At 38.6% G+C, this 21,645-nt stretch overlaps 1 protein-coding gene across 3 annotated transcripts in view; it reads right to left on the bottom strand.

Annotated features, from left to right (window-relative positions):
* LOC129717658 (5-hydroxytryptamine receptor 1-like) overlaps positions 1–21,645 on the bottom strand; it is a 171,395-nt gene that overhangs the window by 95,481 nt on the left and 54,269 nt on the right. For 2 of the 3 annotated variants that reach the window (XM_055667731.1, XM_055667741.1), the window contains exon 2: positions 9,595–9,640. The exons of the other annotated variant lie outside the window; for it this stretch is intronic. The gene's annotated coding sequence lies outside the window, so the exon portion shown is untranslated. The remainder of the gene's footprint in view (positions 1–9,594; positions 9,641–21,645) is intronic. 3 annotated transcript variants of the gene reach the window in all.

Here is a 21,645-nt window from a genome sequence, read left to right as displayed (position 1 = left end):
GCTGGTTAACTTTTACGCGCACCGCTCATGCATGTTCTTGCGCAAACTTATCAGCAAGCAATCTTCATCGGTACTCTTCGAAAAGCTGTAGCCATTCCAAGGGCGTCGCGTGCAGAACCTGATAATTCCTCTTAACAACTCGACTTGCTATTCCAATTCACTGTTTGTTAGAGGTGTGATTAATTATAACTCGATACCTCCTGCTGTTAAACGCTCAACTTCTGAAACAGTTTTTAAGCGGGGCTGTCTCGAATATTGGAACTAAAATTTATGTTACTAGTTAAAGTTATTGTTAGTTAAGTTAATTGTTGTGAAAAACTAAGTAACGCGCCGGTAGCAAATTAAAAAGGTTCTCCTTTACGCTACTAGGTAAATTAATAAATTGAATTGAATATACGTACATGGTATAAAAAAATTGATTAAGATTTTGTATAACTTCGTTTTATTAAGAAAGTTAAAGTTTCAGATGAGGCCATTTAAGATAGCCTTCTTAAATGGCCTCATTTGAAACTTTAAATTGCATTTTATACGATTTAGACGAATAACGCATTATACAATTTTATATAACACGTTAAATTGCTTTATATATAACCTAATATTGCGTTTTATGGGATTTAATTTTTATACGATATAAACAACTTTATTGCTGCATCTTATGGAATTTCAAACTTGACATGCACATTTGAGGGATTTAGAACTAACATCTTTATACGACTTCTGGTTTGCTGAGATGTTAGTCTCAAGCATCAACCGTTGGTTTTCTATGTAAATACAACCAGGCTTGGTGTTTGCTTAATATGTGAGAAGAGCAGAGCGAATATTCATCGGTTACTTCTTATTCAGCATGAGAGCTGCGAGAAATAATGTTTGGCACTACATTTTCTCCTCGTTTTCTGCTGTGTTTCTGCTGCTCGCAAAAAAAAATAGCACACTTGCTGCTTACACCACAACTGAGCGAAACAAGAGTAGTGAATTTCTCTAAAGAGAGAATGCACTGAAGTACGCCTTGCTGTGCACTGCTGAGATAAATTCGATAGCATTCGCATACATATAATAAGAATACATTAAGCGCGTTTAAGCGTTTTTTACGCGGGTTGCTTTCATTCATGGTACTCAAAAACGGTACAAGATATCGACCTCATTTCAATCACGTTTTTCGTTTTAGGCCACGAGTGATCATATATCAGTTTTCAAACAAAAATCACAATTTTTGGTGTAAATGCTCAAAATTTAAAATATTGCATTTTGGTGTCTAGATTGGCCACTATCATAATCAAACGAGGTTTTAACTTTTTAGGACGGTTTTCTTTGTTATGTAAAGCCTTGGTGCTAGATTCCGATTCGGAACTTGACCTTCTGTTTCTTTATACATAGACTTCGCAGCCGACAATTCGGTGTACAGGACAATTGCGGGGCTAGCGCTACGACCCTACTGACACTAACAGTCTCTCCCGAGCCGAGACTCGAACCTACGACGACTGGCTTGTTGGGCCAGCATCGTACCTCGAGACCTGGGAGATATATGTTACACTTACAACTCGTCGTCGTTTTTTACGCGGGCCCATACAAATTTGGAACGCATCCCCCGCGTAAAAAAACGACCTTAGTGTGTTTCAGATTCCACAGCGGAGTTTTGACGTTGACTAACGTCTATATCGAAATTAGGAACCTGAATTTGAAAATTCAGTAATTCAGCCAGGGAAAAGTGGTCAGGTTTTGAGCGCTTATTTTTCAGTCATTTATAATCAGGTTTTCGAGGTTTTGGCATCAATCGATCAGAAATTCTTTCACGGTTTAATTTATGTAACAAAAACAAACTATTGTTTGAGATACACTATTGAAAAATTGGTAAGTAACATCGATTGTCTAAAACATACCGCGCAGCCAATCACTACCTCTCTTCCCAAGCACAGTCGACACTAACGGATACAATCGATCTGACTTTGTTGTTATTGTTGTTGTCACTTTCTGTTTCCGATGTTTATTTACGTTCCTTGTCATTCCATTTTCTACTTAGGCCCTCCTTCTTTCTAACTAACTGACGAAGCCTTGGTATAAAAGGTACCGTTTGATCATTTCCCCATCAGTTTTATTATTAAACCGTACCGGTTACATACGGATGCTAGGTGTTAGCAGCTGAAAGGAGGAAAGAAAAAATAGTACCGGTCATCTCGTGCCGGTTTCACCCGTTATTCTGGTGGCTGTTAGTAGTACATGGCTACTGCAAAATACTAAAATGGCTGGAATTCTGGACGGATTAACCAGTAAACAAGAATAATCGGCAACTGGCACCTTTTGGTGCCTCGAAGTTTTGTAAAAGAAGCGTTGCAGTTCCTTTTACTATTTGTTTTAATGGAATATAAGCAAGGATGGAAAAAATCGTATCGCATAACAATCATTCGGGTATCATTTCTGAACGTGCTGTACATAAGCTTTCAATCCTAGCAAACCATCGCTATTAAAAATTACACATTCTCACGCATGCAAGAGACAACTTAGAGCAAAGAAATACACTACCCGTCATAAGTTTGGAATCGCTTTACTGAGTTTTGCAACACCAGTTTTGATATTGCAACACCTCCCGAAAAGTCACTTGGAATAGGCGGATATCTCGTGTTTTTGACAACCTAGAAAGTTGCGGTTTTCAGGAAACTTGTTCAGAGGGTCAAAGGCTACTGTATGGTAGCCAATTTAGTGTGAAACTTTACCGCTATGTGGCGCTAGTGGGCGCACAATGTGTCGTATTTTGAACTTAACTAATCTCACGATTCCGACCGGCTAGAAAGTTGCGGTGTTCAGCAAACTTGTTCTGGAGGCTAAAGACTTCTGCATGGTAGACAATTTAATACTGAATTACCCCGCTATGCAGCGCTAGGGTGCATGCAGTTTTTCGTATTTGTACTTTAACTTATCGCGTGATTATTACTACCCACAAAGTTGCGGTCTTCGGATAGTGTCACCAGTTCTGGGCAAGCATGTCGAAATACAGTATCAACGATAATAAATTGACAGGTTAGGAGAAAGAAGCAGTTTAATTGCCTTGGTAACGAAAACATAGTAAACAAACCTGATGCTGAAAGCTTCTACGTGACAACGTCAAAGGTTTCATCACAACACACTGGTAGATATTGATGAAATAGAATTGTAAGCAATAAATGCAACTTCTGAGGAGAGATTTTCTACTTATAACTTTCAATATAAATTTATAAACATGAGGTGAAGAGAAACTATTATAAGCGAAAATAGTTCCTGTAAAACCCGGGTAATTCACAACATCAAGAGATTTAATTTTGAGTTTCCTTTTGGCTTCTTAAAAAATTCATTATAAATATAAATTAAACACATCAAGAATCAAAATAAAAAAAAAACCTAGTTTTCTTGTAATTTTTTCCTGTTGTAGTACAACGATTTCGAAAATTATTATGTTATTTAATCTTAATATTAAACTTATGAATCTTTCCCTCTAGAATATATTTTTTACTAGTATTACTCTGATGTTGCAACATATTTTTCGATCACTTTTTCACGCAATTCGGGAAATTGCTGTTTAAATTTTAAAACAAACTTCTTTAATATTCTAACATCTCCAAACACGTGTATATTTTCCCCACCCTTGTGACTCCAGTCGAATATGCGTTCATACTATTCGATAAATCGAATCTTTCTAGCGATGGTTTCACCAGCCCACATCTTGAGAGATCTTCCGTATAATTGTCTCTGGTTTTCTCAATCAACTGTTAAGTCCAATCTCAGAGTGAATTTCGTTCAATCGTCGTACCAAATACCAGGATACCTATTCCACACCATCCTTGTCATCCATAGTCTCTCTGGACGATATTCCCATTGATCATCTTAATCGCTAGATGCAATTTCGCACTGCACGTTAATCTTTGATTGCATTTCCGCAATATCGTTTCTTCTTCTAAACTGGCTAGTCATGATGTAGTTTTCGTCAACTAACAAGTTATGAATGTTTTGGTTAACTTCTATCTGGTGGATCTCTTGCAGGTATCGTACGAATAGTTGAAACGGCTGAAACTTTTTTTTGACAGTAAGACCTGAGAAAGTATATAAACTGATTATTGTCCTACAATTTTTAACGATACACGGTCGATGACCGACAAAAAACCGGCATTCAAAGTCTTCTGGTTTGAAGTGCTGGAAACACACAAACTTTGCATCAACCAGCAACAAAATTGAGCCACCTTTTTTCGGGTTATGGTTTATGCGCCGGAAAACTATGCTTGCTAACTAGTAGTTTGTCCATCCGTATCTTGTCCATCCATCCGTATGATGAAATTTCACATGATTTTGCTGAGAAAAACGGCGTTACAAGACTCATGCACTCCGCCAACTTAAATAAAATAAATGCACTTCAATTTTCAAAACAAACTTTGTGACGTAATATCCCCGAGCGCTTTGATCGGATTTTATGACGGGCGTGTACATATAGGAAGCATGCAACATTTTCACCAATACGGTGGTAGGTGTCTGCCTAACCTCTGCTCTTTTAATATTGATGCAGTATAACTTCCAAACCATTCCATCGATTCTATTTTCATTACAGTTCAGTGTCAACACAAATTAAAAACACCCAGTGTTCTGATTGAAACACGACTTCGACAACTTCGGCAACCACCAGGGCGAGTGTTTTTGACTTCGTATATACATTTCGGGTGTCTGCTTGTTGGCTGGGATACGCGCCTTCTCGAACGCGCCATGTACTGAAGTCACAACCACTCGGCTTGCATATAAGCCGACGGCGTTGCGTATTCGGTCTTCAGCTTGCAGCGGAAAGTAATACGAAATGCCCCCTGTGGTGTTCAAATCCGTCAAAATCGGATAAGAGGCATGTCTGCTGCAACTGTTTACAGCCGAGGTAATCAATTTAGTCGCGATATTGTCAATTTTCTCCATTGTAAAACGGGTTGTTAATGTTGGTGATCAAATTGTCAACATACCAACACAGTCGCATACTACATTTTGTAAGCTGTTCAAATGAAAACACGTCTCTATAATAAACACACACAAGCTAACGTATTGTGTGAAGTGATCAAACTGACAACATTCAAATTGGTTTCACTTCGTCATGTGTAAACAATCAGTGCTTATAGAATTGCGTAAATTAAAAGTGTTACTGTGTTACTGGATATTGCAACTATCTATACAGAGTTCAAGATAAAAAAGTTCGAAAACACTATAAACTTTATGCACACTAGCAGCACATTGAAGAAAAATTCCGGACTAAACTGTTAGCCAAGCCCCAGAAGCTCTTGATCTTTTGAGTAACTTTGGTGAAAATCGCAACTCTCTAAATGATGGGATTATTGAACTAAACTGAATTCTAAACTCTCAAAACTACATGCACACTAGCTGCATTGCGGCTTAATTTTGCACTATACTGCCCGCCAATTACAAGCTTTTGACCTCCTGAGCAACTTTGCTGAAAATCGCAACTCTCTAAATGGCGGGATTATTGAGCTAAATAACGTACAAAACTACATGCACACTAGCGCGGCGTTGCGGCTGAACTTCGCACTATACCGTCTGCCAATTACAACCCCTTGACCTCCTGAGCAACTTTGCTGAAGACCACATCTCTCTAGGTTTTCAGAATCAAAAGATAGAGTTACATAATTCTGCTCATTTTAAGTGATGCTAAACTTTTCGGGGTGTTGCAATATTCAAGCTGGGTGTTGCAATACTCAGTAAAGCGATTCCAAACTAATGACGGGTAGTGTATATGGTAGCTTTCTTTGATGATTGATGTTTCACTATCGCCTGCTTTGATGTTTCACTAACGCCTGCTGTAAGCGGAGCGAGCAAAATATAGCGAGTGTTTCACGAAAGAATCGTAAACGATTGCACCCGAACTCGGCTAATCCACGTCGTGCTTTCACCGTGGTATACCTAGACCCATGTCACGGCGACTGTTTCCTGAAGCCGCCGCCGATGATGATGGCGCTACTGTTAATGATATGATCTTAAGCTCCGTTCATTGTGCCGCATAGGCTGTTGCACATTTTTTTCGCGTGAAAAGTTCTAATGAATACAATTCAATATGAATATTGAATTTATGATCCAGAACGTGTTGAAACATGTCTGGACATATCTATTTATGTCCTGCACAACATCTAGAGAACGAACGAAACATAAAAAACATTCTTCGCTTTTTAGATTTCTACACACCACTTGCAGCAACAGCTGATCTTGCATGAACGAAGCTTATTTGGCTGTTTCGAAAGCACTGACAGCCTTTTGACGTAAAATCGAGCCAGAGAGCCAGAGAAAATTGGCTTCAAGCAAAATGTATGGGAATGACGTTCGTGACATGGTTGTGGGTATACCACGATGATTTTTGGTGATTTCAAATATCACATGCTAATGTACTATGCTACAATTCCCATAAGCATTGTTGATACCTACTTGCTCCGGTAAGCAAACAGATGAACGCAATCTAACGTTCATATGGATTCCTGATTTTGTATCACTGGCGATAATATCTCAGAGATTTTCGCGATACCGTTGAATGCAAGTGAACTTGTATACAATAAATACTATCGTGTTTGAATCATTTAGTCGCCTTCTATGGTATAAAGACCACTTCCTTTAGTGGACCACCTGAACTTCTTACACAAAATGACACATTAGAAATATACTTATTTTGATTTGTGCTTTTACAACTTCAATAATGTTCTTCATTGGAAATGTTGCAACAAACGTTTACTATAATATTCTTCATTAATGCTGCAAAAAATGTCTTTTAATAACAGCTACCTGGTTTGCCATGGTTCGTTTACGTTTTCATAGGAAATGGCTTCACCAAAAACTGTACTGACATCACACTTTCTGAGCGAAAATAATCAGATTTTTGATGAACGGGAAGGATAAGAGTGTCTTTGAAAGATAAGCAATAAATTTCACTAGAAAAACACTTAAAATATTGAAAAAAATAGTGGCCCAATTAAGGGTGGAAATAATACTGTTTTCCTTATTCCGGCATGCTTCATTTCGAACAAGAGCTATTACGAAATAAGGCCGCGAATCATAGTTACCATAGTTACCATAAATTTGTTATGATCGTGTTATTGTATAAAACTGCTGCTAAAATTGGAAAAACGCCGGAAATTGATAAAATATACTGAAGCAGCTGTTACTGAGTGATTTCAAGCGATAAAAAGTGGTGTTTCGACTAGAGAAGCTTGCAGGCGCTCCAATGTTCCACGATCCAACGTAATGTTCCGTGCAAGCAGCAAGTGGTCAGGAATACCACGAAAAGGTAAACCAACTGCATTGACTGCCGCTGAAGAGGATTCAATTGTTCGCTGGATAACGCGGATGGCACGTAAAGGATTCCCTATTACGAAAGAACGGCTGCAGTCTACAGTTGATCCAGATCCAGAACTCTCAGTGCGTAAGCCAGAGTTAATTTCAAGAGCGGCAGCTACGGTTGACGAAATGTATTATTTAGACCTGGCTTAAATTGAGAAATTGTTGTGGTCCAAATAAGGAAACGGTGGCCCATCAAAGGTAACTGAAACGATGATTTATTTCTTTCATTATAAGAAAATAGAGGTATTATCTCGTTGTTTTTCATGCAGAAAACATGATAAACATGTTACTTCATGTTTATACATAATGAAATACTTAATTCAGTTTAGATATTTACACTTTTTCTAGCAAAATTGCACACTACTAAGTGGTCCATTAAAGGCAGTTTTACCCTATTTGGAACTTTTAGAAGCGAAAAACAATCAGCAGCGTTTCTATGGGAAACTTGTACGCGAGTGGAAATAGTTGAACGATACCTGATGAATCAAAGAACACATTTGCATGAAATATTGGTAGTGAGTGAAAATTTCCATGCTTGAGTATAGGAATACGGTAGTCAACGTCATGCGGTCGTGTCTTGAATACCACCCTCCTACTATTTTTGTGCGAGCTCCTCAGATACTCGCCATTCGCTACACTTTTTTAGAATCGTCAAAATCGATTTAGTGGTTATAATCGACCAATATAAGTGGTGATTCTACTTAATTTCGCATTTCGCAAATTAATTTTGTTGGACATTAAACCATCGACTCGGAACAGTTCGGAGTTAATTATAAGCTGGTGGAATCCTTTGGCAGTTTTTCTTTAAACCGCCCTGGACTGTGCGTTTTCAGCTTTCTTTAGTTTATAGTAATTATCTCAGCTGTATTCTTATTTTTATCTTGTTTCCATATTAATCGTGATTTGGCACTGGTACAAAATTTCAGTTCAACTATTAATAACACAGTGCAACAATTTTTTTGCCTTGGATTCTATGCCATTTTGAATTTTCGAGAAATCGGAAATTTTCGATGTTTTTTCGAAGCCATTTTGTTTTAAGACCAAATATCAAAAATCTAAGAGTTTGTCCACATATTAGCATCTTCTTACCCTTCTTTAAAAAAAAACAGATCTTAAATCGGACAAAAACTGAGCTCAAAACGGTGAAACTTCTTCTCGCTTGCCTAGGAATGTTTAATTTTCATTACGCTGGTTTAACTGGCATCAAAAACTAATGAAGAACACTTTCAGATGCGATTCCCGTAGTATTGTTATGTGATGTGATTTTTCACATTCTTGCTCATGAGTCGAAGAAAAAAATACCACCTCATCAAATTTTTAACCAAATGATAGAATTGCAAAGAGGTGAATTTTACCAAGAAAAAATGTTTAACTCCTAAACTCCGAAAAGGTTCCAGCCGAGCTGTTAACTGTTGCGCTAATCTGTACTATAATAAGCAAGGGTAGCAAGAGTATATGGCCTGAAGCATATTGTTATAGAGAACTATATGATGTCTAACAAAAGAAGCCCACTCAGTTGATCCGTGCTACGATACAGCAGCTCTACAGTTGGTCATCCCGAGCTAAAAAGGGTACTATTTAACTACTACGTATTCAATTGTGCTATGCAATTTCGGTGTAAATAATTGTTGAATAACCACATGTAATATCAAACATTTATATTTTTTACTAATTATTGGTTTCATTAGCCATTGCTCTGCGATTAGGGAAAAACTTAATTTCGATAATAAAAAAGAGACTATAATTTAAAAATATGATATCTTTTCGGAAAAGTCTTGCAATGCACTCTCAGTCGGAATACGACCCCTGGGTTAATAATTAACGCTTCTAAAAAGTAGGTTGCCACTTCATTCGAATCTGTAGCCAACGTTTGTGTTGCTCTTAGATGTGGTTTCAATCTATTTTCCATTCAAGCATTCTCGGAAAGGAAATTGGATTTAAGGTTTTCATCACAACAACGCTTGCAAATCCCCCGAAGTGGGCAGAGAGATTGGTCTGAAACAGTGATTGTTCGCACCGCGTCAATCCACCGGAAGCGAGGTTAATCCCATCTGGGATTAAGGATTGGTTGCTTTTTGGAGAAGTTCTTCTCGATAGTGGGAGTTTGCGTGGTTGCCAATGAACAGTTTACCCAACCCGACCAGTCACTAAGCAGGCCGGAGGGGAAAACATGAAGAACAAAGGTAAGCATCACAGAGCCACTGATTAATTTCCGTGGAATATACCGTTCATTGTTTGAATGTTGAAACAGCTCTGACTTACCAAACTTTGGCTTAGTAACTCGAGGGTTGTCGTTTGTGGAGTGTAGCTGGAAGAAAGAGGAGAAGAAATGTTTTAGAGTTGGTGAAATAAATGATGGATTTCTTTTATTTAGATTTCCAAACAGTCAACAACGTTGGTAATCAGAATCACATCGTCACAAAATAGGGATCTGAAACTCGGCAATCAAAAAAAAGTTATCGAATGAGATTTCATACCTTAGTATGAATGTCTGCGAAAATTTTACTTTGTTGAAAAATAAATCTTAAACTGGACTGCTCTTATCGAGAAGTAACACGTTTAATAAAATGATTCCTAGCATTAGATCATTCGTCATAATGTTATCACCCCGATGCAAACGGATGCAACGGGACATCTTTGCAGGAGCTTTGCTGCAGAAGATTACTGAAGCCGTTCAGTTCAACCCGGCAGTGACTCGATATCGGAGTTTGCCTGGTTGAATATTTAATAAGACTTCCATTTGCAGCGCGCAGTAGCACTTTGATGTTTGTATAAGGAGGGTCGACTAATAAAGTGATTATTAGTTACAAGCTACTACTGCTACAAATTGCAAGAACGTGCTAGAGAAAGCTGGAAGCCGGGAGATTGTGCATCGCCGGGTCTGCTTTGACCGGTTGGCTTGACTCAGGTCACGGTGTGCACATCTGAGAGTGCCTTCTAGGGTTGCTTGATGCGTGGTGCCACGATTATGGCTCGAACGACACGCGAACAGGTTATTAATTGAACGGCTCTGAATTCACTAAGGCTGCTGGCTGCTGGCCAGAATGGAATATTGAATATTCCTATTAGGACAGTAGTTTGCACTGTTTGGTAATTAATTACCATGATCAATTGGCCCAGAGAAGTGTCTTATTACGTAACTGCTGTAATATATTATTCTACAGTTATGAAGCTAATATAAGAGTTTATACACCCAACGCAAACGGGAAATATTTTATTACTTTTGGGCAATTTTTTATTACTTTTTGTGTCTTATGACTGCGCATTATACACAAAAAGTAACAAACAAAAAGTAATAAAAATTATGACGGCCACACGCTTGTATGTGTTTCTGCAGGAGAACATACAGCCAAGCACCGCAATGCATGTGTTGGCAAGACTTCACTCGCTGCATTTGTATTGATGCAACGATCTGGTTCATTTTTGTCTCCCTTCATCCACACACAATCAGAATCTCAACCGTCAACCTCAAATGTCCAATTAGAAACACTTTCGTTTCGTCCCCCAGTGTTTACTTGAAATGGAAATATGTAATACTGTCTGACCAGAGTTGCCGAAGTTGCGAATATTGTTCTGGATGGGCACGAGTTTTGTATATTCAAACAGGTCCCAAATGAGTTTCCATGAACCAATGATTATGTGCTGTAAATAGCTTGCAAGAAAGCGAATGTTTTTATATTTCTCTAACGCAGTTTACAGATCGTGATGTCATTTTAAGGCGCATTTCAAGTCTTTGAAATCATCAACGTTTGCATACTCTATGACGGGGAAAATGTTGCTTGGCAGCTCTTGTCATATTTTTTCGCTACTCCGTATGCATACAACAAGCGAACTAATACACGCCCACCGGATGAATCGGAGATTGAAAAAACTTGTAACATGTGCAACTTATGCGACGGTGTGTGATTTTTTTTGACTTGAGGTGGAAAGGGAGCATTTTTCGACAGAAAAAACGTTGCATGTGGGTGAAACGACCATTATTAGATAGTCGTACTCTCATAACACGTGCCAAATATATGACAGTATGTGTTGTTACTTGACTGGGGAAGAATTTTGTTGCTTTTTAAGTAATGGATTTGTTACCTAAAAGGTAATTTTGCGCTATTGCTTCTAAAGTAATAAGGAAAAGTTTTGCGTGTAGTACATCATGTTTCATAAATTTTAGCAATTCATTCACATTATAGTACTAGTACTTATAGGATGCATGACTACACTTAGACACACTTGGTGCAGTTTTACCTTTTCGCAAGTAGGTACGGTGTTATTCAAAACCAACAGGTTTATTTCATTTTCCCATGTTTTGTTTACGCAACGGAACTTTCAAGTACTCTATAGCCGCAATATCGGAAATCATAAGCCCGCTGCAGCGCTTCAGACTGGCATCGGATATTTATGCTAGTCAAATATTGTTCTACTTGAAGTGCAGTATATTTACTTCTCGACTGCAGAGCCAATATGCTCATCGCTAATAATGATTCACCTCGAACAACTACTCCTCTACTCAGCGGTATTAATTTGAACCAGCTGTGGGGCAAATTTTGCACTTCATATTTTCATCTTTTGTTTAGCATAGAACTTTTAAGTAATAAACGTATTGGTTGGTATTGTGATCACCGCCCTAATGTTGTTCTGGGTGATAAAAAGGGAAAGTGGTAAATTCGGGATATTTTTTCAATTATTAATATTTTGGTAAATCTATCACTTACTACGTGGAATCAGTGATTCAAATGGCTACAAGCAATGTAACCTGTATTTTAAATAAAATTCAACTTCCCACAATTTGTTCAAAAGCTCTTTAATGTTTCAGCCGCGCGTCTCAAACCAACAAAACATTATTTAATTTACCGAAAGGATCGAAATACGGACTTGCGTAAATGTGAAAATTTCCAAAACCGGAAGCGTTTAGAAAGTGGTTTCTTTTCCTAGAAGAGCTGGTTTCATCATCAGGTACAAACGAATGATTCTGTTGGCTTTCAGGAATTAGTCTTGCTCTGTTTATGAGAACAGCAATCAGAAAGGATCGATCTATATTTCTAGCTACTGTTGATTCAAGTGATGGCACGACCATGAAGCAAAATCTTCGTTAATTGTGTGCAAGCCGGCGGAAACGGAAAAAAATGGTGGAATTACACAACCACGCGTAGCACTGCCCGTGTTAAAGAAGTTTCACTCAACAACCGTGTGGATTGCGGTGAGCAGCTGAGGAAAGCAAATTAGTTAGAATTCGCTATCATGCGTTCCAGATAAGTTAATAGAAATACCAACAGCTTTCCAACTCATGAACTAGGTGCTTCAATTAAAAGTTTCCCAAAATTAGAAATTATTGCAATTAACGATTATCTCAAGTTGAAAACACTTTCTCTTTCGAGTTGTAACGTGACTCCCCTGGGAGCAGCTCCTTTGTTGACTACGAAAACAGTAGTAACCAATTTGGAAGCCTCATTCCACCTTGCGATCCACAGCCGATCAAAAATAATAGTAGGACAGCCGTTTATCTTCTCAATCGGTTGGCAAACGCCAACGGATGTTGCCTGTTTGTACAAGTGTTACTTTAAATATAGATCATGTTTTCTTGCTCGTTGCACTCGGCTCACGGGTGACAGGAGGGTATGGCGTCAGAGCCAGCCTGCGTAGGTAAGGGGGAAAGCAATGCTCTCAAAGGGCACTAGGGGTGTTGTGTTTGGTATAGATTCTCTTAAGGCAATTTAATTTTAAACTGACCGGGTGAAGTTGAGGTGAACTAATCGAAAAGTCAAATTTAAACCGGTATATATTATTGTACCGCAAAATGGGTAATACAGCATCTCTATTTTGGCAGAATGGATCGCCATGCTGTTCACCCAAGGAGACCGTTGTTGCAATATATGTTAATGGACCGTAGAATAGACTATTATTAGAAAACTGTTGTTCACAGAGTTCTCATGATATGATTTTTGCAGAAGGCAAAACATAACATAATAATAGTGAAGCTTCATTTCGCTATTTACAGAAAAAAAGCAAATCAAGAGTTGAAGGAATACTGGACTGGGCGTACCAATAATTTCTATGATGAAAACCGAACCGAACGTCGTTCTCTTCGGGTCAAATTAGATGAATCTTCCCTGTCAGTGATAATGCCATACAGTAGGAGAACATGAAATTATTCATGAACTTCGTACGCATGCAAAACTAGGCTGTATGATGTAAGCAGATAGATAATGGCAGTATTATGACAATAAATTACGCCGTTTTTCAATTTCTGGTTCCAGACATTCACTGCCAAGCATTGTTTTTGTTTCAGTCACCTAAAATTTGAGCTACCAAAAAGGTCTGATTGTCGGGACAAGCTTGGTTTCGCTATATGTATGCATCTTGCTACTGACGTACGTCTGTACCAAACTGGGTTTTAAAATGTCAAAAATCTGAGAAAAAATATTGTTATATTTTGAAGTACAACTCCTAGAGAACATCCAATGATAGAACCATTTAGAATTTGGCCGCATACAATTTCCGATTTCTTCATGAAAAAAAAAATTGGTAAAAATATGTTTTTGCAGGGTTTTCATTAAACTTCAAGGAAAAAGTACAGGAAAAATTATTTTTCTGCTGTTCTGATGAATTCTCGAGCTTTTCGTCGAATACCTCCCATCACTTTCTGCACAGTGGCAATCTCAACCATATCGGCAATTTTTTCATGATGATGTTTTGATGGATTGCTGATAAAAGTAATTTTCCCCAGCAAAATTCTTCGAAAATTACAGCCAATCATTTTCAATTTTCACTTCCAATGATCACAGCACTCTTTCAGATACCCTAGATTTTCGTCCTAGTAACGTGCTGTTATACTCAGATGAAATAGATCGCGCGCATCGTTCACGGTTACGGAATAAAATTTGACGACAAATCCAACCAAATGATCTTCACTTCAAAGCGAAAAAGAAAAACAAACAGTCCACTGATAAACTGATTTTGTTGTCTTGCTTCCATCGCATGAAATATAACGAGGTGTTTTGACAGTTCACTTCCATGCAAAAAGCGGGAAGGGAGAACTCTGAAAGGATTGTAAAAAAATAACGTTTATGGATGCTTTTTTTCACTTTCACTCAGGAGTGTCAACAAATATCAACCCTGTTTGCCATACCTCTTCAAGTTACGCTTGGCTATTGCCCAATATCTTTCGATGGGACGAAATTGTGGGCAGTTTGGTGAATTAACGCATTTCCGGCGGAGAGAAAACAGATTTTATCTCGAAAAATGACCTTCAAACTTGTAATACTCAGCAACTACATGCACAATTGACACAAACTGTTTTGCATATTGTGGATAGATCTTTTCTCTACCCGTATTTATTAGTTTCGTTGTTCAAAACAGCAAGTGTAATTGTTAAGCTGCAATCAAAATTTAGAAGTCAAGTGATGCTAGATGATGCTAGCTAGATCGGCCCAGAACTTCCCGGGCCTTCGTGTGGCAGGATGAACGGCAAAACTATCTTCTTAAGACACTTTTCCTTGTAAACTTATCCATTTATGGTTGCTCCAGTGAAGAAAACTTTGGTCTTCTTTCCACAGCTAAACATGAGTCCAGTTTGACGATTTCATCGTCCTTCAAAATACAGCCGTTGTACTTTGCCGGGACTTGCTCATATAGCTTTCTTATTCGGGTTTTGGCAACCAGGTTCTGTTTCAGCATCTTGTTGGATTGTTTGCTGGCATGATAGGACCGTAATCCTTTACGCATACAGATTCGATGAACTGTACTTCTCGCCTAATCACGGAGGAAGACCCCAGGATTATTCCCGACGACCCTGGTGATGGTCACCGTAGTTTTCGGTCCAATGTTCCACTTCTTCGTTTGTATTGTTGAGAGCGATCCACCGTCAAAGTGTCCCGGTAACGTTTGAGTACGGTACTCACAGACAATTTCGGTAGAGAGCCGTGGCGATCATTCCTCCTGACCATTTTGAGTTTTCAACGTAGATGTGCATAATTTTTTCTTGTCTCCCGCGTTCCATCTTGGATGATTTTTCAACGCGTGTACCAATCCTGATGTAATTTTTACCACAAAGTAAACAAACCTCAGTTACGCTGTCATTAGTTTGTCAGTACGACAACTAGAGGCGCTACAGTAAATAAAAGGAAACGGTTAAATACTAAGTGGAACAAACCCTACCGCTATAGTCCTGTATGCAAATATAGTATATTTAGATTTGGGATGTTACGTTTATCCGCATCCGCATCCGTAAACGCGGAACATCCGCATGAAAATTGACATCCGCATTCGCATCCACATCATGCTGAGAAAAAATATCGCTTAATAAAATTTTGTCGAAAAATTTTCCTTGGTGTGTTTGCTGCTAGCTTAAATAACTTTTACACTGGGGAGGGACATGCTCACGCGAAATACGCAAAATAAACGGATATCCGCATCCGTAAATGCGGAACATCCGCATGAAAATTGACATCTGCATCCGTAATCACATATCCGCATCCGCATCTGCAAAATCACATCCGTAACATCCCTGATTTAGATATATAAAATATATAAATGTACTTGCAGGCATAAAATAGCAGCATTCCGCCCAGTAACTCCTTCCCCTACCCTCTCGTGGCACAAGCTGGGATACTAGGCAGTCTGATAAGTACCTGGGAAATGAAACACGGAGACGTTTCTTTGGCAAAAGTCGGTTTTATTTTTTTTTTCTAGCATACTCTCCTTTCAGGACGATACAGCGAATCCAACGATTTTTTAACTTTCTGATACCGTCCGAAAAGTACTCGATAGAAAGGTCTCCAAAATACGCCTCAGTTTCTGCCATGAGCTCCTCATTTGGGTAAAAAGCTGAGATTTGGGTAAAAAGGTGAGTAAAATACGGTGGCTGAAGAACCAATTCGAAGCCGATTTTATGCTATTTTGCTTGTGCAACTGAGCATGAATGAACAGGCGCATTGTCGTGATGATAAAGCGTTCCGCGATTTCGATTTTCAATCGGTCCGATAATTTCTTTTTCGAGATAGTCCACGAATATTATGCCATGTGCATCCCAAAATTCGGAGACCATAGCCTTTCCGGCCCATTGTTGCATTTTTGAACGCTTCGGAGCACTTTGGCACGGTAAAACCCACTGTTTCGCCTGTTTCGATGACTCAGGAGTGTAGTAATGGATCCAGGTTTCATCCATGGTTATAAATCGGCGCTAAAACTCGATCGAGTTACGCAAAAATAATGCCAAATTCTACTGGGAAGTCGTCACACGAATTCGTTTTTGGTCCACTGTTAGCAAACCCGACGCCCATCGCGCGCAGAGCTTCTTCATGCCCAGAACTGAATGCACGATATTGCCCACGCGTTCCAATGACATGCCTACAGCATTGACTACTCTCAATTTCTCTTCGTGATCATTCAACATCATATCATAGATTTTTTCAATTTTTTATGGGAATTTTTTGACAGCAGTTTTTGATGGGAATTTTTTGACAGTAGTTTCTGATGACAATTTTTTGAGAGTAATTTTTTATAGAAATTTTTTGATGGCATTCAATGACTTTTTATGGCAACGTTTTATGACAATTTTTCATGAAAGGTTCATGAAAAATTGTTGAGGTTTGATGGCTGTTTTTTTTCATGAGCGATGTTTTCATGAAAATTTTCTAATCACAATTTTTTCATGGCAATTTTTTAATGCCATTTTTTGATGATAATTTTTTGACGAGAGTTATTTTATGACAATTTTTTGATGACAATTTTCCGATGGCAATTTTGTAATGGTAGATTCTGATGACAATCTTTTGATGGCAATTTTAAACGAAACATATCTCTACTCTCTCTTTCAGCTCCCGATTCTGTGTGTTCATCTTATTTTTATAACCTTCTGATAACATGGTTCGCCGGTGAGTTACGCATATTCAATTCCTACAGGGCCAGTATATAAATGATTTATTATGGTACAAAAGCAGCGCATTGGATTGATATCATGCTCTTAGTGATAAATCTTTAGCATTGTAATGTTCAGAGTGAAAATGGCGAAATACTCAAACGTTCATAACTTTTTTGTTTTTCATTTTACCATCAACAAATTTTGACAGATATTAGTACATATTGTCATCTTTAATGTTTGAAAAAAAAAATGATTTTTCAAAAATAGGCTTTTTGAGACGGTTAATATTTTGTGACAATTTGGGAAATTGTATTTTATATTATTTATTTTTTGGATCGCAAATTTATTACCTACAACTTTGCTCAAGACACCAGTTCAATCAAACATGCCGTTTTTTATATGGAAATTTTATTCATTCATAGAAATTTGTTTTCTATACTAGATTACATTTTGTGAAATTGAAAATGGAACTGGCAAATGTTGCGTCAGATTTCAAACGATTATAGCATGCGAACGACTTAATGCATCTTTTATATGTCAGTGAATAGATAAAAATAGGAGGTTGTATCCAAGACACGACCACGCACACTATCAACAAATGCATTGTTGCAAGTGTTTCATTAATGAGTCATAAAGTTGTTTTGTGCTGCCTCAACAGTGGGGGAATAAAGACACTGAAAACACGAGCTGAAAAAGCTGTTTCACGTTCAGTAAATTAGACGGCCGCTACAGATTTAAATTTCTAATATCCAGCACAGATTGCTCGTTTGAGTTGTCAAAAAATGATTTACCTTCAAATACTTTATTATATTTGCCTTGAAAAAGGCATTTCGCTGCTCAAAATTGGATTTGCTGATGGCAACCTTTATGCTGCCTCAGTAGTGGGGCAATAACGGCAGTCTGACGACACACGCTGAAAAGTGAGAAGAACCGCGCTGCTCCTGAGACATGATGACCATACAGAGCGCAAGTGATTTGTTTAATTTGAAGGCAGCCACAGGCGCAACCCGCTGCAATCCGCTGTTACTGCTGAGTGCTGATATCTGCTGCTACTGCTGTCAACGTTGTGGACGGTCTAGCCAGCTCACCTTCCGACTAACGAATGTAGCTGGTTTTACCAGAAACACACTTTTATAGCTGAAGGTTGCAACGAAATAGGCCACACCTTTTTGTTCAATTTTACCATTCTCTAATGTTCTTTAAACGAATTATTCCACAATTCGCATTTGATTTTCGTATCCAGCGAATAAACACCGATGGTGCTCTCACTCACGCAGAGATTTTAACCCGTATCGTGTTGCGGTTTGTAACATCAAGCGATTTCGTTTGCTCACTGTTGCGTGTTGCATCATGCTGCAACTGAGCAGCTGGGAGACGACAAAATTCTGTTCATGTTGATTGATTGAATCGACTTCAATTTATTCCTGTAAAGTCGAATTAATCACCTTTGCTAAGGCGTTCTAACAGAACAGGGCAGTTTATTGTTCAAAATCGGTTATGCTGATCGCAGCTTTTGTGCTGCCTCAATAGTGGGGGGCATAAGATAAATAAATAAAGTAAATTTTATGATCGTGACAGAATTCGATTGCTAGGATCCAGCACAGAAAGCTTATGTTATTGCCAAAAAACATTAACCTTCAATTACTTGTTTATTTGCCTTGAGAAAGACATTTTTCTGTTCAAAATCTTTAAAAGCTGTTTTCGCATTCAGTAAATATGTTGGCCGCGACAGATTGTGTTTTCTTGGATTCAGCACAGAATGTGTTGTTGCCAAAATAAAACAAAACTTTATTGCGGGAAGAAGACCAAAGCGCTTGAGGCATATCGAGACGTTTGGTGCTCATACCTCGCTGCTGCTTAGATACGTGATGTGATTTGTTTTTTGGCGCAACCCACTGCTGCTACTTCCGCAATTCGCTACGATGCGGCCAACTAGTTATACTATTCTGTCGACCTTATTAGGGAAAGGCAGCAAGCATCCAACCCGAGGACGTTATTTTCGTTTCAACAAGGCATTTAAAAAGGGACATTTTTCGTCCCCTTTTCGTTAATAGTTTTTCTATTTACATCCCTAAGTGGTAGGCTAAAGAAAAACGTAGTTCTACGTAAAAATGTGTAACAATTGTTTGATATAATGTTTAACATTGTTGCTTTACTGCTTAATAAAAAAAGGTGAAAAGTCAAGGTCAAGCTTTCCTATATATTTCCCTCACTATTGGCTTGCTTCCCGAGCACGGATAACAACAACATGGACGGAATAAATTCCACTACCTACATATTTTGACTCAACAAAGTGTTTTGTTCCGTTTGTCTTTCTCTAAGCGGCGTGGCCATACCCTAATGGCAAAAATCTAAGCTGAACTTGATACAAAAGACTGCGTGTAGAAAATTCAGCTTCAGTCTAGTTTGTTACACAATAGCGACTGGAGTATAGCTATTAGAGGTACACGATATTGAGAAACGAGAGCAGAATATTTAGCTGGCAGAGCTACTGGATTATGCGCGGTCAAGCAAAATATTTAATGCTACCGATGGTGCGATCATCAGCGTTCTGTAGCACGAATTTCTAACTGAAGATTATGGAATCGATTTTTTACAGAACTATAGATGCTTGAAGATAAGAGTTATGAGAATTTTTGCAACTACTACTAGTGTAAAAAAATCATGTATTCATTTTCATGTATTCATGCATCGTTAGTTTTACAATAACGACCATCAAATATAAACGGTTGTGTTGCCCATGAACAGTTTATCGCAGCATATAATATATACATTTAGTCCTACGTCACCATTTCATACAACCCCTAGGGCTGTATACCTTGTAGTATTTTGCAGGATATTTTTTTTTTTAAAGGAAACAATTATTATCTACAACTTTGCCGATGACATCATACCGATCGAACAAATCGTTTAGATGCTAAACATATTTATTATCGTTAATAGAAAGTCGGCTCAAGAGAGAGTGCATTGTGCAGCTTGATATTTTACAGAAGTTACATTTTTCTTTTTTCAAAAGTACATGCTGCTCTGGATCGATTTTGCATTCGATTAGGTAATACCAGAAACATCCAACGCATCTATGTAGCATAATTTTATCTCAGCCGGAGCGTCGCTGATCTCCAGCTCGACATGAAATAATCGTGGGAAGACAAATCCGTTGACAGCCGATCGGGGGCAAACGTACCGACAGGTGTCGGTTAAAACATAAGAAGACACAACACTAAATAAAAGACGTGGGAATCTCTACATCGAGCTTCGCCAATACTCTATTAATGCATGAAGGGTCCAGACGCCTGTTTTGCGCCGAACAAGTTTGCGCTGAAAACGAGAAACAAAGTCGATAGTAGTTTGTATTTACTGTATATTCTCACTTTGCCGTGTCTAGGAGGTAAAATCGTTTGGTTAAACTTTGTTATGTCTAATTCCATATGTTATGACTCGCTGCGCTCGAGTTCGGCCGGTGCTAATTCTAGTGACGAACATTTCTGGCAAACTTTGGATATTTGGCGGATTTTTTCTTCTTCTCTACCATCTGGATACACTTCGTCATAACTCAGCCGTGGCCAGTGCGCTTCGACTGCGTGGTCGGGGACGGCTCGTATTGATGGATGGATTGGCAAGTCGTTTTGGAAAATTAACATACACTAGAGTAAACAAATAGCGCGTATCATCGGTCGGTATTCGGTGTGCGGTACAGATGATCAACGTACATAAATAGTCGCTCATCCTCACGGTTGATGGGATCTTCAAAAATCGGTTTTCGAGGACGGCGCAGATATCGCGTGGGCGATGATTCGCGCGTGGCTCCCTGACAGAGCGGTGGAGCGCTTCGAGTGTGGAAAGGTAAGAGTTTTTAGCGTGTTGCAGATTGATGTTTCCTTTGGTCGAATCGAGTCTTTTCTTGTGATTCATAATTTGTTCTAAATACAAGTAGAAAACGTTGTGATTATAATATTTGTTCAACATTAGAAGTTATTGTTATTTGTATAAAAGAACACTGCATTTGATTAAAAAAGTATGTACCCATCAAAATACTTTGCCCTGCCTGACTTCTGTCTTCTCTCTCGTTATCGCTACTTATTAGGCAACTGACCGTTGATTCACGGCAACAGCAATTTTAAACATTTATATATATCGACCTGATAACGCCATGATTTTCAACATCGTAATCAGATGCGTTCGCTTCTTCGAATCGAATACAATATACTGTGTCGTACAATAACTGTACATATCGAGCGGTCCGCTGTCATTTTGCCTCAAAGTAGGTCGGCGTTCTGCCCAGCAAAAGCACCTCAACACGGAGGCGTTACCCGTTTGTCTACGGTAGACCGGGTCCGTATACGCATTGCCACAAACTGCTGTTTATTCTCTTCGGATACGAAAACGAGTTAGAGTCCATTTCATGACCCGCATGGAAATGTTACACTTTTGATTGGGTGTCATCGCAGGTGGACATAACA

This window comes from Wyeomyia smithii, chromosome 1 (assembly GCF_029784165.1).
Source record: "Wyeomyia smithii strain HCP4-BCI-WySm-NY-G18 chromosome 1, ASM2978416v1, whole genome shotgun sequence".
NCBI lineage: Eukaryota > Metazoa > Arthropoda > Insecta > Diptera > Culicidae > Wyeomyia > Wyeomyia smithii.
Note: the sequence above shows the minus strand (reverse complement) of the source record. Positions and strands in the feature narration are given on the sequence as shown.